At 41.6% G+C, this 13,680-nt stretch overlaps 1 long non-coding RNA gene across 1 annotated transcript in view; it reads left to right on the top strand.

Annotated features, from left to right (window-relative positions):
• The window catches only part of LOC132652218 (uncharacterized), a 65,323-nt gene extending 56,113 nt beyond the window's left edge, over nt 1-9,210 (top strand). The window contains exons 2-3 of the long non-coding RNA XR_009589698.1: nt 8,469-8,621; nt 8,999-9,210. This is a non-coding gene — a long non-coding RNA (uncharacterized LOC132652218). The remainder of the gene's footprint in view (nt 1-8,468; nt 8,622-8,998) is intronic.
• Nucleotides 9,211-13,680: the final 4,470 nt, after the last annotated feature.

The following is a 13,680-nucleotide window of genomic DNA, read 5'->3' as shown; positions in this document are numbered from 1 at the left end:
GAGAAGCACAGGCCATTCTTCAGGAAGAGTAGAGCCAATCAACCAAACAGAAGAGACAGGGACTTGTAGTTCTACAAATATTCAAAGCTGTAAAACAGCTAAGACTGCAGTAGACTATGAGAGGAGAGAGGAGAGTAGGGGGACTCTCAGCTACAGGAATGCTCGGTCAGGGGGCTGCCTACCTCTGATTATGCTGGTTAATCAGTCCAGCTCTTCAGCAAGGTACTCTAAATGAGACTTCTGAAAATATGGTGATCATGGACATGAATAGGGGAGGGGTGGGGGGGGGAGAGAGAGAGAGAGAGAGAGAGAGAGAGAGAGAGAGAGAGAGAAAGAGAAGGGAAGAAAGAAGGAGAGAGCATATAAATTACCCTGGTGGGTTACTCATGTTAGTTTGTTTTAGACAGTGTTGTGCCACACAGCCAGGCTGGTCCAGAATTCCAGCCTCAGCCTCTTGAATGCTGGGATTAACTGTGTATGCCACCACACCTGGCCATCATGTTGCCAAAGCTTGCTCTACTGTGTGTCTGGAAGACTTTCATGTTAATTCAGAAGCTGATGCTATGCCAAAGGGAAATTTGGGAAATTCTCAGCAGATGCATATCTCCATTCCATATTACTTTCACAGTTTTCCCAACATGCTGTATGAACCAGGGTTAGGCAATATAAAACAATGGAGGGAATCATATAAATAAAATCTTAATTTAAACCTTTCAATCATCATGGTCGCTGAAATAAAGCTAGCATTTGAGAAGCGTAGTCAAGTCTTTAGACTTTTGTCATCTTTTGCATACAGTCTGCTATATACCGTATCCATGAGATTTTCTTTTATTTGTTAATATTTCTAATTACACTCAATTTCCTCTAGGCACAATAATCCTTAGGACTTTTTGGTTTGCTTGTTTTGGCTCATAAGCTATATCCTATAAGATATGTAATATCAGAGCTTGAATACTTTGGCATGTTTTATGCTCTAAGCTACAGTAGATTGTAATGTAAAGACTCAGATGTGAGTTGGAAGTCTTCAGGGACACAGAGAGAGCAATAGCTGTGGGGATACCAATGAAGAGGAGGGGAAACGTTGCAGATACCATCATTCTCTGTGTTACTCTCTGTTCTTCGTTATGTAATGCTCAGAGGACTCTCGCTTTCTACAGGCTCTCATTTATAGTCATGATTTGGAATATGCAGGGAGTGTGTTAGAGGACTAATGTGATACATGCCATCATCTCACCAAGGCTTCTTCTCTGTTTTCTCTTTTGTGTTGGGCAGCCATGCTGGGCTGTCTCTTTCTCTATCAAGAGGCTATATGTAAAGCCTCTCTCCTGGACATTCATCATGGTGGTTCATTCATGTGCTGGTTCTCTTCTTAAAGGTTTATTTATCTTATTTTCACATGTTTTGCCTGCATGTATGTCCATGCCCACATTTGAACCTGGTGACCTTGGAGACTGGGGGATGTTATCAAGTCCTCTGCAACTGGAGGTACAGATGGTGTGAACAACTATGTGTGTGCTGAACTGAAGCTGGGCTCACTGGTAGAGCACCCAGTGCGCTTAGCTGATTTGCCATCTCTCCTGTCTGCCATTCACGCCCTGGTTCCTGGTTCTTCAAAGCCCCACCATCAGTAGCTGGTCCAGTCTGTTTTCATTCCTGCAGTTTATCAAAAGGAAAGGTAAGGGTGTGTCTGAGCTCTCCGGGGAAGCTTAGCTTGTGTTTGGGTGAATGCCACAATGAGTAGTGAGCACAAGGCTTGGGGTATCAGTGTGTTTTTATTCAATTCTGGAGGCTGAGGAAGCTGGCATCCAAGGTCACTTGGTGTTGTTTGCTTTTCTGTAGATGCCCATTTAACCCTTGTTTCCTCTTGCTCTTAAGTATCAACCACCCATGGCTCTGTACATGCTCTGCCCACGTAATCTGTAAACTAGCTTAGTCAACAGAGAGCCCGGGCTTACTGGTGGTGCCAGAGTGAAGGTACTTAAAGCCCAGACTCCTGTGGATTTATTTGATGTCAATTCAGAGATGAGTCGATTCTCTCACACTAAGGTAGGATTTTACAGTGACTTGACAGATAACCGCCACACTGCCTTCTAAAGACTTCCATACTGTTCGCTTTCCTGAACAACTTTGCAGTTCGAATTAGAGTGGAATCTGTCTGATTACAGCAGTTATCAATCACAAAACTTCTGCTAAGGAATTTATCAAAATAAATTTTAACATAGTTATGAGAAGTGACTTTAAATTGATATGTTCAGCATATATGAATCTATGCTAATCCCATTCTCTCAAAATATTTTTATAGTTGTCCACTTTGGTGGCATGAGCTTAATAATTCAAGCATATGCAAAGTTGTGGCAGGGGATAATGAGTTCAAGGCTAGCCTTGGCTAGATAGTAAGTCTGAGGCTAGACTGTGCTATGTATTGAGAATCTGCCCGAGAAAAACCAAAAAGTAACATTTTTGTCACATGACAAAATGCTCGACAATGATGGCCGAAGTTAGAATAAGTAAAAAGAAAGCCAGACAGCTTTTGGTCCGAATGCTTTTGCTTCTTTGATTCTTTGTGATTTTCTTTATTTTCAAGCTTACCTCATGTCCCTAAATGGATGTTTGTTTCTTTTCTAGCAGTTTATTTTCGTAGTCCAGCTAGGAGAAGTTTGTGTGTCAGCTGTATTTTAAGGAGAACTTTCACTCTGCCTCGAGAGACCTTTGCTTATATCTTAGTCTATGACGTGCAGAACCAGGCTACTTGCAAAGGGGTGTTCCTTAAATGACCGTGTAAAACCAGGTGTTCCATCACCGTGGGGGGAGTACACATTTGGAGGGGAAGCACAGAGGTTTTAGGCGCAAGCATCTCCTAGTTGATATTTCCTGAGTTTTAGTCTTCATTTATGCTCTCTTCCGTATGCAGTCTGAACTCTGGGATGGAAAGAAAGGTGACATTGGCCACGTTAATCTTCAGTACTGTCCGAGACAGCAGCCAGTTGTTGTAGAATCTCCATCTTCACTACATTGTGATTAAGATCTACGGTCTGGGGGCCTGAGGGGTGGCTCCGTGGTTCAGAACACTAGTTTTCTTTGGTCTTTGCGGAGGAGCCTGGTTCAGTTCACAGGGCTCTCAGAGTGTTTCACAGCCCACCTGTAACTCCAGCTCCAGGGGATATTGTGCCCTCTTCTGGACTCTGGTGGTACTGCACACACAGAGGCAGAAGAAGGGGGAGAGGCAAAATCCTTATTCTTGCAAAATAAAAATAAGTAGATAATTAAGATAAAAGGGTGTCCTCTGTTATTCTGCCTTCCTTGCTTTGTAAAATTAAGGAAGCATAATTTAGTCCCTTAGCAGATTTTCAGATATGATCTAAAACTATCAATTTCATTTTTCTAAGAGTCCATGGGAGTTAATAATTTTTTTTCTCCTAAATTGAGCCAATTAAAGCAGTTATCTGATCAAGATCATTGTAATTACTTGTTATGTTGCAGTCATAGTCCTAAATGTTTTATGCCAACTTGGTCTTTTAATTTTCCCGAAGGCTGAAAAGCACGTAGTGTTCTGCCCATATAATTGCTGTTCATACTGGGACTCAGGGATTTGAGTAATACACCCCCAGGTCTCAAAAGTAGTGCAAGAATTGGGGTGAATATTTAACTCAGAACTTATGCTTTTGGTCACTGTCTAATTGATGCTAAGCCTCTGCATTTTCTCCTAAAATTAACTTTGACTATAAAGAAAACATCTAGAGTTTCTGAAGCAGAAGGAGTTGGGGAGACAGGAGGTAGAGGACACTCAGAGAACAAGGTACTCTGAAACAATGGAGAAGACAAAAAAAGAACTCACAGAGACTGAAGCAGCGTGTACAGGGCCTGCATGGGTCTGTACCAGGTCCTCTGTGTATATATGATAGCTTTCCGTTTAGTATTTTTATGGGACTCCTGAGTGTATGAACAAGAGGGTCTCGGATTCTTGCGCCTTCCTTATTTTTCTGTTGGCTTATCCTGCCCAACTTCGATATGATAGTTTTTGTTTTACCTACTTATATTTTATTTTGTGAGATAGAGATAAATATACATTTTTATTAGTAATATTCCACTACTCTCTCTCTCTCTCTCTCTCTCTATATATATATATATATATATATTCACACATATACTCTGTGTCCTGGAAGTATCCTTTTCTATATATATTATATATATACACACACATATGTATATATGAATTATTGTTTAAATCATCTTTTGGAGGGGCCTCTGAAGCCAGATGATAAATGCTTTTAAGTCATTACTCATAGATTTGGGGGGGAATCTATGAAAACATAGTACAGAAAAAAAAAAATTCCTGCAATTCTAGCAGAAATAAGTTTCACGGAAAAATAGACCTGGTTGAAAAATTAATGGATAGCATAAAGCCACCATAGACCCTGAATGACGAGTGGGTTAGAAAATGAACAGGACTTGCATGAGTGAAGTCTGAGTGCTTATTATGCCATGTCCCTCCTCCGGTCACATTACATGATGTCAGGGGATGAGTCAGAAACTGGGTCCACGTGGGGAGATGTGGATGTGGCACAGCTAGCTGCTGCTTCTGCAGACATTCCAGAAGCCCTGAAATCATCCTGGGAAGCAACCAAAGCTCAGAATTGCTCAGTGACATTTACTAAAATGCTTACACACAGACCCGAGGTTTGATGAGATGTTCCAGAAGCGTCTCCTCCTGTCTCCATTCACCATCATAAGTGGGAGGCCTTCATGATGCCCAGCTCAGCCCACTGCCTTTACCTTAAAACTGATCGACAGGATGAAACCCCACCCAAATTTCTATAGTGTTTCTTCTCATCATGAACTCTCCTTTGTGTCTAAGAACTAGTCTTCATTCACGTTGCTTGTCGTCTGGAGGCTTGTATTTATGAAGCCGCACTAACCGGTCAGAGTTTCTCATGAATGAGTAGACTGAGATTGACTTGCCCAATCCTCCTAGGATGCGTGTGTCTTAGTTGTTCTGTTGCTGTGAAGAGACACCACGAGGAAGGCCTCTTTTAGGAGAAAGCATTCAGCTGGGGCCTTGCTTCAGAAGGTTAGTCCATTATTATTTGGGGAGAGGCATAGTGCCAGAGAAGCAGCCAAGAACTATATCCTGATAAAGCAGGAAGAAAAGGAAAGAGACAGTGGCCCTGGAGCAGGCTCTTGAAACCTCAGAGATCATTCCCAGTGATCACACACCTCCTCCAACACGGCCACACTTAAACAGTCCAGCTAATGGGTGACTAAGCATTCAAATATACGAGCCTGTGGGGGCCACTCTCATTCAAACCACCTCATGATGGTAGTTCTTTCAATCTGGATTTGATTAGACACAGCAAGTTATGATTCACTTTGGAACTCCTCCACCAGACTGACCCAAGATGATAAAAGAAAGAGCTTAAGAACTGCCCAAGCTACAGAATCAGGAAGTCTGCAAACGACACCCAAGAGTCAGCCTTCTGTGGACAATTTTCAGATTCCTTGATGTCCATTAATGTTATCAGGCTTGGTGGCCCATGCCTCTACCTGTGAAGCTATTTCACTGGCCTCTTCTGTAGTTGTTTTTAAAGGAAAAGATGATCCTATACCTCAGATCCAATGTGCCTGCTTCCTGTTTTGGTCTTGAGACACAGCCTTGCATAAAAGGCATCTTCTCCCATGCTTTGCTCTGGCATCCACAAATCACAAACATCTCCTTCTGGCAATCATTTGGTTTTTTACCAGTTACCTTCTGTTGTTTGAAGTTATTCTTTCATTTACACTTCATTTGCAGCTGGTTTTCTTGTGTGTTATAATTGATTGCTTGTGTATTCTTTGAAAGCAGTGACCCAGTTTCCTTTTCACCTTTATATTGCTGGTGGCTATAGCAGTATTTCACATTGGTGTCTTAAAACAGAAAATCCTTGCATATTCTTTTCTCTAGTTCTTCATTCCACTTTTGCTGCTGTTTTCTGCCACCATAAACATAAATATCCTCAGATTTTTCATATTCCCCTTTGAGGTTGTCATTTATAAGGGTAACCACTCAGTCGGCATATTGGAATTTTTCAGTCCAAAAGAACACTTTGAGGTAGCCAAAATACAGTAGAGGGAGAGCTTGACAAAAAGCCAGAAATTTCCAGTAAATAGCCACATGTGCCAATTTTGGAAAACTGCTTGGAAATGGGAATTAGTCCAGGAGCAAATGGAAGTAGAAACTTTAAGAACTGAGCCATGAGTGCAGAGGCCCATGAGAATGTCAACAGTGAGAAGAAAGCCTCCATGTTTGTGATGTTTGGGGCTGACATGATGGATAGTGAGACACCAGTGGCAATCACTGCTGCCTATTGAATAAACATCCTTAGCTCATGTGGCATACGTCAGACAGGTTGCTAGGGGCTCCTGTGTGGACAGTGTCAGTCTCCTTATCCTGGATTGGAGAGGTATTGGTTTAAACTGGTTACAGGGGCATTATCTCTCCTAGCTACTGACGTGTTGGTGGACATCCCTACTGTGAGATGTGAGGAGGGATTCTATCTGCTATATTCTCCTTTCTCTCTTGTCCCTTTCCTTCCCCTCTCTCCTCCACTCCTCTTTTCTTCTTCCATTTCCTCTTCCATTTTTCTTTCTGTGACATTAGGAATCAATCCCAGGACCTGGTAAATACATGCGAGGCAAACACTCTACCACTGAGCTATACTCTTCACTCTCCACAGCTTCTTATGGCTGTGTGTATACACACATACTCACAAGCAAAGAAGGAATTTTCTAATCTCCTGCAATGTGTCACGCATTTTCAGATGAAAATAATATATTGAAAAAAAAAAAAAAAACAAACCACAATCAGACTTAGGTAAACATTAGAGTAGAAACTATCAAACAAGGGATTTCTTCCAAATTTGGAGACTGTTTGCTGGTGAAGGTTGATTGCAGCCCTAGGAAATAATGACGGATTGTACCAATGGTCAGTTACATCAGAAAATTCATCTTTCAGGATATGACCAGTCTAGGAGAGTTCATCAACCTACAGGTAAATAACAGTTACCAAACAATACTGACAGCCAGAGGATGCTGTAACAGCAGGTGCAGAGAGGAGATATAACCATGGCTCATTGCAGATAAGCAGGATGCCAGGTGAGCGTGGGCCTGCGTGTCTTCAATACACACAGAGGTGCCTGGTCCTCTGACATCTGGGGTGGTTAAATATTTTCTGTGTTAGTTTGGATGCTAGATGTTCCCATAGTCTGGGACATCTGAATACTTAATTTTTAGTTGATGGAACTGTTTGGATACATTTAGAGGGTGTGGCCTTGATGGAGGAGGTGTGTCATTGGGTGTAAGCTTTGAGGTTTCCAAGACTGGTGCCACTGCTTGATTGTGTCTCTCTGCTTTCTTGTTTGCTGTAGAAAGTGTGAGCTCTTAGCTTTCTTCTCTAGCCACCAGGTCTCTTTTCTGCCATCAAAGAAGCCCAAGAAAACTTCCTTCTGTATGTTACCTTGGTCATGGTATTTTGTCATACTAGAGGAGCCATTGATATACTCCCCAAGTTATCTTCATTCTAGGATGGAGACACTTTGATCATTGGCCTGGTATGTATGGCTGGTCTAGTGGTTGTCAATTAACTTTAAAATGGTATGTTGCTTGGTTGATAAAATCTACTTCTTAATGTCTAAGGAGTCACAAGCTTCTTTTTTAGAGTCTGATTTTCTTTAAAGGAAGTATCCTTTAGAGGGTATTTGATGCCTGGTTCTACATGGTCATCTTGAGGAGAAGCTGCTAGCCTTATGTAAAGCATTACTAACTCAGCCATCTTGGAGTTAATAGGAAGTCCCGAGAAAGAATCAGGTTGCAGACATTTCTTCAGGAAAGCAAACCTAATCATCTCTGGAAGACATACCTTCCAAACAAGAGTGTTTCCTGATTAAAAGGGCCCCAAGAGAAGGCACAAGAATCAGAGATCCTCTTGGTCATACATTTAGGAGTCCCATGAAAATACTAAAGTGAAAGCTATATGTACACAGAGGACCTGGTGCAGACCCGTGCAGGCCCTGTGTTTCCTGCCTCAGTCTCTGTGAGCTCATATTTTATTTGTGGCCCTTGTTTTATAGGGCCTTGTCCTCCTGTTGTCCCCTATCTTCTCTGTCTCTTCACCTCCTTTTGCCTCAGAAAACTCCAGGTATTTTCCTTTTAGCCAAAATTTCTGATTAAAAATAATTTCCATATTGATGTTCTCTCCTCTGGAGCCCTTTCAGGTGTGCTCTACTGATGTCAGAGGTGAAGGACAAACTGTGGGGCCATGCTCAGGTAGATGTCTGCTGGCTTCTCAGAGGACTCAGAACAACCCTAGCTGCCTTTCAGCCCAATTTAAATCTCAAACCCGCAGGTCAAGATTTTCTCCAGTTTCTCCATGGGGCACATTAGGAATTTTCAACCAGGTTTGGAATGCAACATTGAGCCTTTTATTCCACATACAGGTGTCTCTGTAAATGTGGGGAAATCACTGAAGAGTCTGCAGGACTAGTTAAAACAGGCTTTCTGGAAAGAAATCCACACTGCTTAATCTTCTTCATAAAACGCCAACACATGATTGCCAGGAATCCGCACGTCCGTTGGATCCAAACTTGCTGGTGAGTCACTGCCGTAATGCTTGTCAGGGTTTTGCTGTGTTTTTGGATGGCGCCTTCAGCATCATTGAATGTTCCAAGGGGAACAATACATCTTGTTTTATGTTTCTTCTCCCAGTGAAAAATCAAACAAATATTTGTATGATTTTTACCTAAATCTGGTTCCTCACGAGTGAATCAGAGCTGTAATTTATCTCCAGTTGTTGGAAATTTACTTCTCTTTTCTGTTCCTAAAACTTTTTTCATCTTTTTCTTACATATCCAAGCATGCCTTTCTTATTCATAATGAAATTCGAATTTGGCTGCTTTGGTGGAAACCCATGTTGTGTGCTGCAGCCTTTTAAGGGATTGTGTTCTGTTTTCCCCACCTTCCTCTACAGGACACTGTTGCTCCCATGCTGAAGGCAAAGAACTGGAGCCTGGAAGTGGACACAGGTCCTTCAGGAAGCCTGAGAATTTTCTTAGAAGCACCAAAAGATGCTCCAGATTCTAAGCCCCGACTGTCCCTTTTACTTCCTTGCTGATTAGAGCGTAACTCTTTTGAAAAGCTCCTTGACACTTAGATGAAACAAAGCGATATTTCTTTGAGAAACCAGGGGCTGTTTTTACCTTCTTTTCTTTTGCATCGTGGTAGATGGAGTCCTGTGTCCTAGTCTCTCTAGCAGAGTAGACTCCCTCAGTGAGTTTATTTACTTAAAAAGAAAAAAAATAAGAGAATCAAAAACACACAGATAAAGGTTTCCTCGGAACGTGGGTAGCTATAGAAGTGAAGGATTGAGTAAAAGGACTGTAAAGACAGGAATGGGTGTATGCGTACATGTGTGTACAAGTGCCTGTGTGTGCAGGTGTGTTCCTGTATGCTTGTGTGTGTACGTGTGTTCCTGGGTGCACATGTGTGTGCATGTGTTGTGTGTGTGCATGGGTTTTTGTATTGTGTGTGTTGTGTGTCTGTGTGTAGTGGGCCTTCTGTATCTTGAAACTATACCAGCTGGAAACTAAACCTTCAGGTGCTTTTAGGCCTGGCCATTTCCAATCATTTCGCGTTATGAATTCGGATGACTGAGAATTAGTTTTGCTGCGCAGACCAAGTTGGCTTGGAAAACTGAAGGTGAGGAGATATTTTCTACACTGATAAAAGCATTCTTGAAGATCACAAAACCTCACTTGAGGAGACCAAGCCCATGGAGCAGGAATGGAATGGAACCGAGGAAAGTCAAATGCGGCAAGTGGAGACACCCACGTTCTCTACCGGACAGGTGGATTCGTCTGAAGCTTCATTTCTCTTTGACCTTGAAACATCTGGCACTCTATTTACTTTTTCTTATCAATAAGATATTGTAGTTTTTCGTTTTATTTTAATGTCTGGGTGTTATGCCTGCATGTGTGTCTGTGCATCACGCATGTGTTCCTTGTGCCTTTGGAGTCCAAAAGAGGGCATCAGAGCCCCTTGAACTGGAGTAGCAGACAGTTGTGAGCCACCGTGTGGGTGCTGGTAAAGGAACTTGAGTCTTTTGCAAGAGCAGCCAGTTGCTTGTCTTTAACCGCTGAGCATTTCTCCACCCTCATGCTTGTTTTCATACCAAAAGATAAAATAATACCAACATCTTTTCAGTTGACTCGCTCTGTATTAACAGTATTTTAAAATATATTTCTGATAAATATAGCACAAGCTGAAGTTTTAAAATAAATTGAAGTTATATTTATACTGACTTTAGTATTAAAAAGAAAAAAAAAGTAGAGATTGACTTCCCTGAAAAAGCTACATCTTCACTGAAGATTCTGCAGACTGATTGACAGATCAGAACATCTTAAAAATCACTACTTATTTTAAAATCCAGAACCCATCTATAGTCAACATGCTAGTTTGGTGTCACACTAGAACCAGTCTCTTTTTATACCAACACAGAATGGTCCAGGCATCACTGTGTATCCTCCATCTCTCTTCCAACCTGCCTTGTGATGTCACTTTCTCCTATCAGGCTTCACCTACCTTCAGCTACCCCAATACTAATATGATAGACTAAGTGAAGTGGGACCTCATTTTCATTTATGATTAGTTATTTGTTATTATTCCATATTCTGTCTAACACACTGCTCATTCCCTCTTACCTGTTGGAGATTCCATGCTTTATTCTAGAGGGCTGACTGCTCTCCAGGGACTCACCTGGTTTGTCTTAGACAAGTTCACCAACAACCTGGGACTTTATAATCCAACACATTGAATTCCTTGTTTCTTAGACCTTGTTTACCCTCTCTCTTGTTTTGTAGATTTTGAACTAGCTAAGTATGTAAACATATACCTTCAAAGAAAGAGATCAACTTGAGAATGGGCAGGGGGTGGGAAGATCTGGAGGGAGGGAGAAGTGACATAATTTTAGTTTCATTTAAAAACACTTAAAAAAGTTTGTTGGAAACTACAGGGATGGGGGCATCGGTCAGAGGGTTTACCTGTAGAAATGTATGAATGCTTGATTTTTTTTTTTAATTGAAGATCTCGGTATTTCCATTTGCGGTTCTTGTGCTCAGCCTGGTCAGCATCTTTAGAATCTTCTAATCCCCATAATTTGGGATATAAGAATCTCTGAGGCTGTGTGTGTGTATGTGTTTTGTTTTTGTTTTTGTACATTAGCTTGGCATTTCCTATTTGATTTTAGCTCATGCTATTGTTTCTTAGCTTGGAGTTACTGTAGACAATAACTAGGGCCATCCCTCATATTTCCAGTGGAGAAATTGTCTACAGTTGTCTATTATGTAGGATAGTCAGAGCGCTTAGGGATCAACATGACTTTTAAAGCAGCCTTGTTAATACTGTTGCCAAGGTGTACTTCAGAGTGCCTGCCATCTCTAGAGTTTGCCAGAGCATGTGCCAGCATGCTACTTCTTCAGGCTTCCTCTGCTTGCTAAATCAGAAAACAGTTACCCAAAATAAGCCCTTAAACTTCAAATCGTTACCATTATTTCTTTGCCTTATTTTTTTTTATCACCTATTCTGCTGTTTCTTTTAAATTTGCAGGTAAATTTAAAATTTAAATTTAAATTTGTGTGTGTGTGTGTGTGTGTGTGTGTGTGTGTGTGTATGTAGGTAGGTAGGTAGAGAGAGAGAGAGAGAAAGGGAAGGAAGAGAGAGAGAAGGATTTAAGTATTTTCAGATTGGACTATGTAGTGGTCAGAGGCTGGATAAGCTTCTCAATGATTACTGGCAATCTGGAGAACCTAGGATGCTTATAGGACCAAATGCCAAGAATCTAGAAGCGAACAAATCAGCTGAATGAACAATGAAACAGCCCCAGCTATAGACTGAAGGTCTGAAATCTCCCTAAGGAACAAGTGAAAGTTCGCATTCAAGGCTGAAACACCTAGAGACTGCTGGCCCTGGTCAACGGAAGTAGCCAACAATGCACCCACTCAAGAAAGGCATGCTATATACATAAGCCGCTTTGCCCTTCTTTTTCATTCCATCTGGGCCACCAGCTTATTGGGTGACGCCACCCACGCTCAGGGCAGGCGTACCCCATGCAGATATGCTGACCCACACATCAGTATTCATTGGAAACACCCTCACAGACACCCTCAGAAGTCATTTAGTCAAAATGACAACCAAAATTACCTATCACAATGGGACCAATAGCACGCAGAGAGGACCGTGGTAGGGAACCTTCGTGCTTACCCGGAACTGTTTCCTTTAAAAATGCATTCCACATTGTTCAGGGTTTGGGATGCATTTTATGTTTTAGTTGTGTTGCTTGGAAATTAGCATGGCTTCTTTGCAATGACCTGGAGATATGATTGTGAACTTACATGGTTCTTTGACAACAATTTGCCTGCTATGCCGAGTTGTTACTGTGGGAAAATTTCACACGTGAGAATCGAACACTTTAATGAACTTCTAATATGTTTTATTCTTTTTTTAATTCTAATTTTTTTATATTACAGTTCATTCACTTTGTATCCCAGCTGTAGTCCTCTCCTTCATTGCCTCCCAACCCCACCCTCCCTCCCCCCCTCATCAATGACCTTGGGTATCATTGTTGGTGTGCTTTGACATGGGTTCAGGCTAGCTTAAACTCATGATCCTCCCTCCTCAGCCTCCTTAAATTCTTGACTGCCAGGATTAAAAATGTATATTTTTGCTGGACGGACCTCTGTTTTGTTGGTATGTATATTGTAAATTTGTGTTTGTAAGCATTTAATTTCATTCGTATTAGAAAAGGTTTCCTTTTTTTTTTTTTTTTGTCTCTATTACACTTAGTCTATCAGATCACATCAGGAATGGCTGCATTGTCGTCTTCTGTGGCCTGGTAAGGCTGCTCCCCACTCAGGGGGAGGTGATCAAAGAGCAGGCCAATCAGATTATGTCAGAGGCAGTCCCTTTTCCCATTACTATGTAACCCACTTGGACACTAAACTGCCATGGGCTACATCTGTGCAGGGGTTCTAGGTTATCTCCATGCATGGTATTTGGTTGGAGTATGAGTCTCTGGGAAGACTCTTGTGTTCAAATTTCTGGTTTTGTTGCTCTCCTTGTGGAGTTCCTGTTCACTCCAGATCTTATTATTTCCCACTTCTTACATAAGATTCCATGCACATTGCCCAATAGTTGGCCATAAGTCTCAGCATCTGCTTTGATAGTCTGCAGGGCAGAGCCTTTCAGAGGCCCTCTGTGGCAGATTCCTAGGTTGTTTCCTGTTTTCTTCTTCTTCTGATGTCCTTCCTCTTTGCCTTTTAGGATGGGGATTGAGCATTTTAGTCAGGGTCCTCTCTCTTGATTAGTTTCTTTAGATGTACAGATTTTAGTAGGTTTATCCTATATTATATGTCTATATGAGTGAATATGTACCATGTGTGTCTTTCTGCTTCTGGGAAAGCTTACTCAGGATGATCCTTTCCAGGTCCCACCATTTACCTGCAAATTTCATGATTTCCTTATTTTTCATTGCTGAGTAATATTCCATTGTGTAGATGTACCACAATTTCTGCATCCATTCTTCAGTTGAGGGGCATTTGGGCTGTTTCTGGCTTCTGGCTATTACAAATAAAGCTGCTACAAACATGGTTGAGCAAA

Source organism: Meriones unguiculatus, chromosome 2 (assembly GCF_030254825.1).
Source record: "Meriones unguiculatus strain TT.TT164.6M chromosome 2, Bangor_MerUng_6.1, whole genome shotgun sequence".
Lineage (NCBI taxonomy): Eukaryota > Metazoa > Chordata > Mammalia > Rodentia > Muridae > Meriones > Meriones unguiculatus.
The sequence above is the reverse complement of the archived record's forward strand: the minus strand, read 5'-3'. Positions and strand labels throughout refer to the sequence as shown.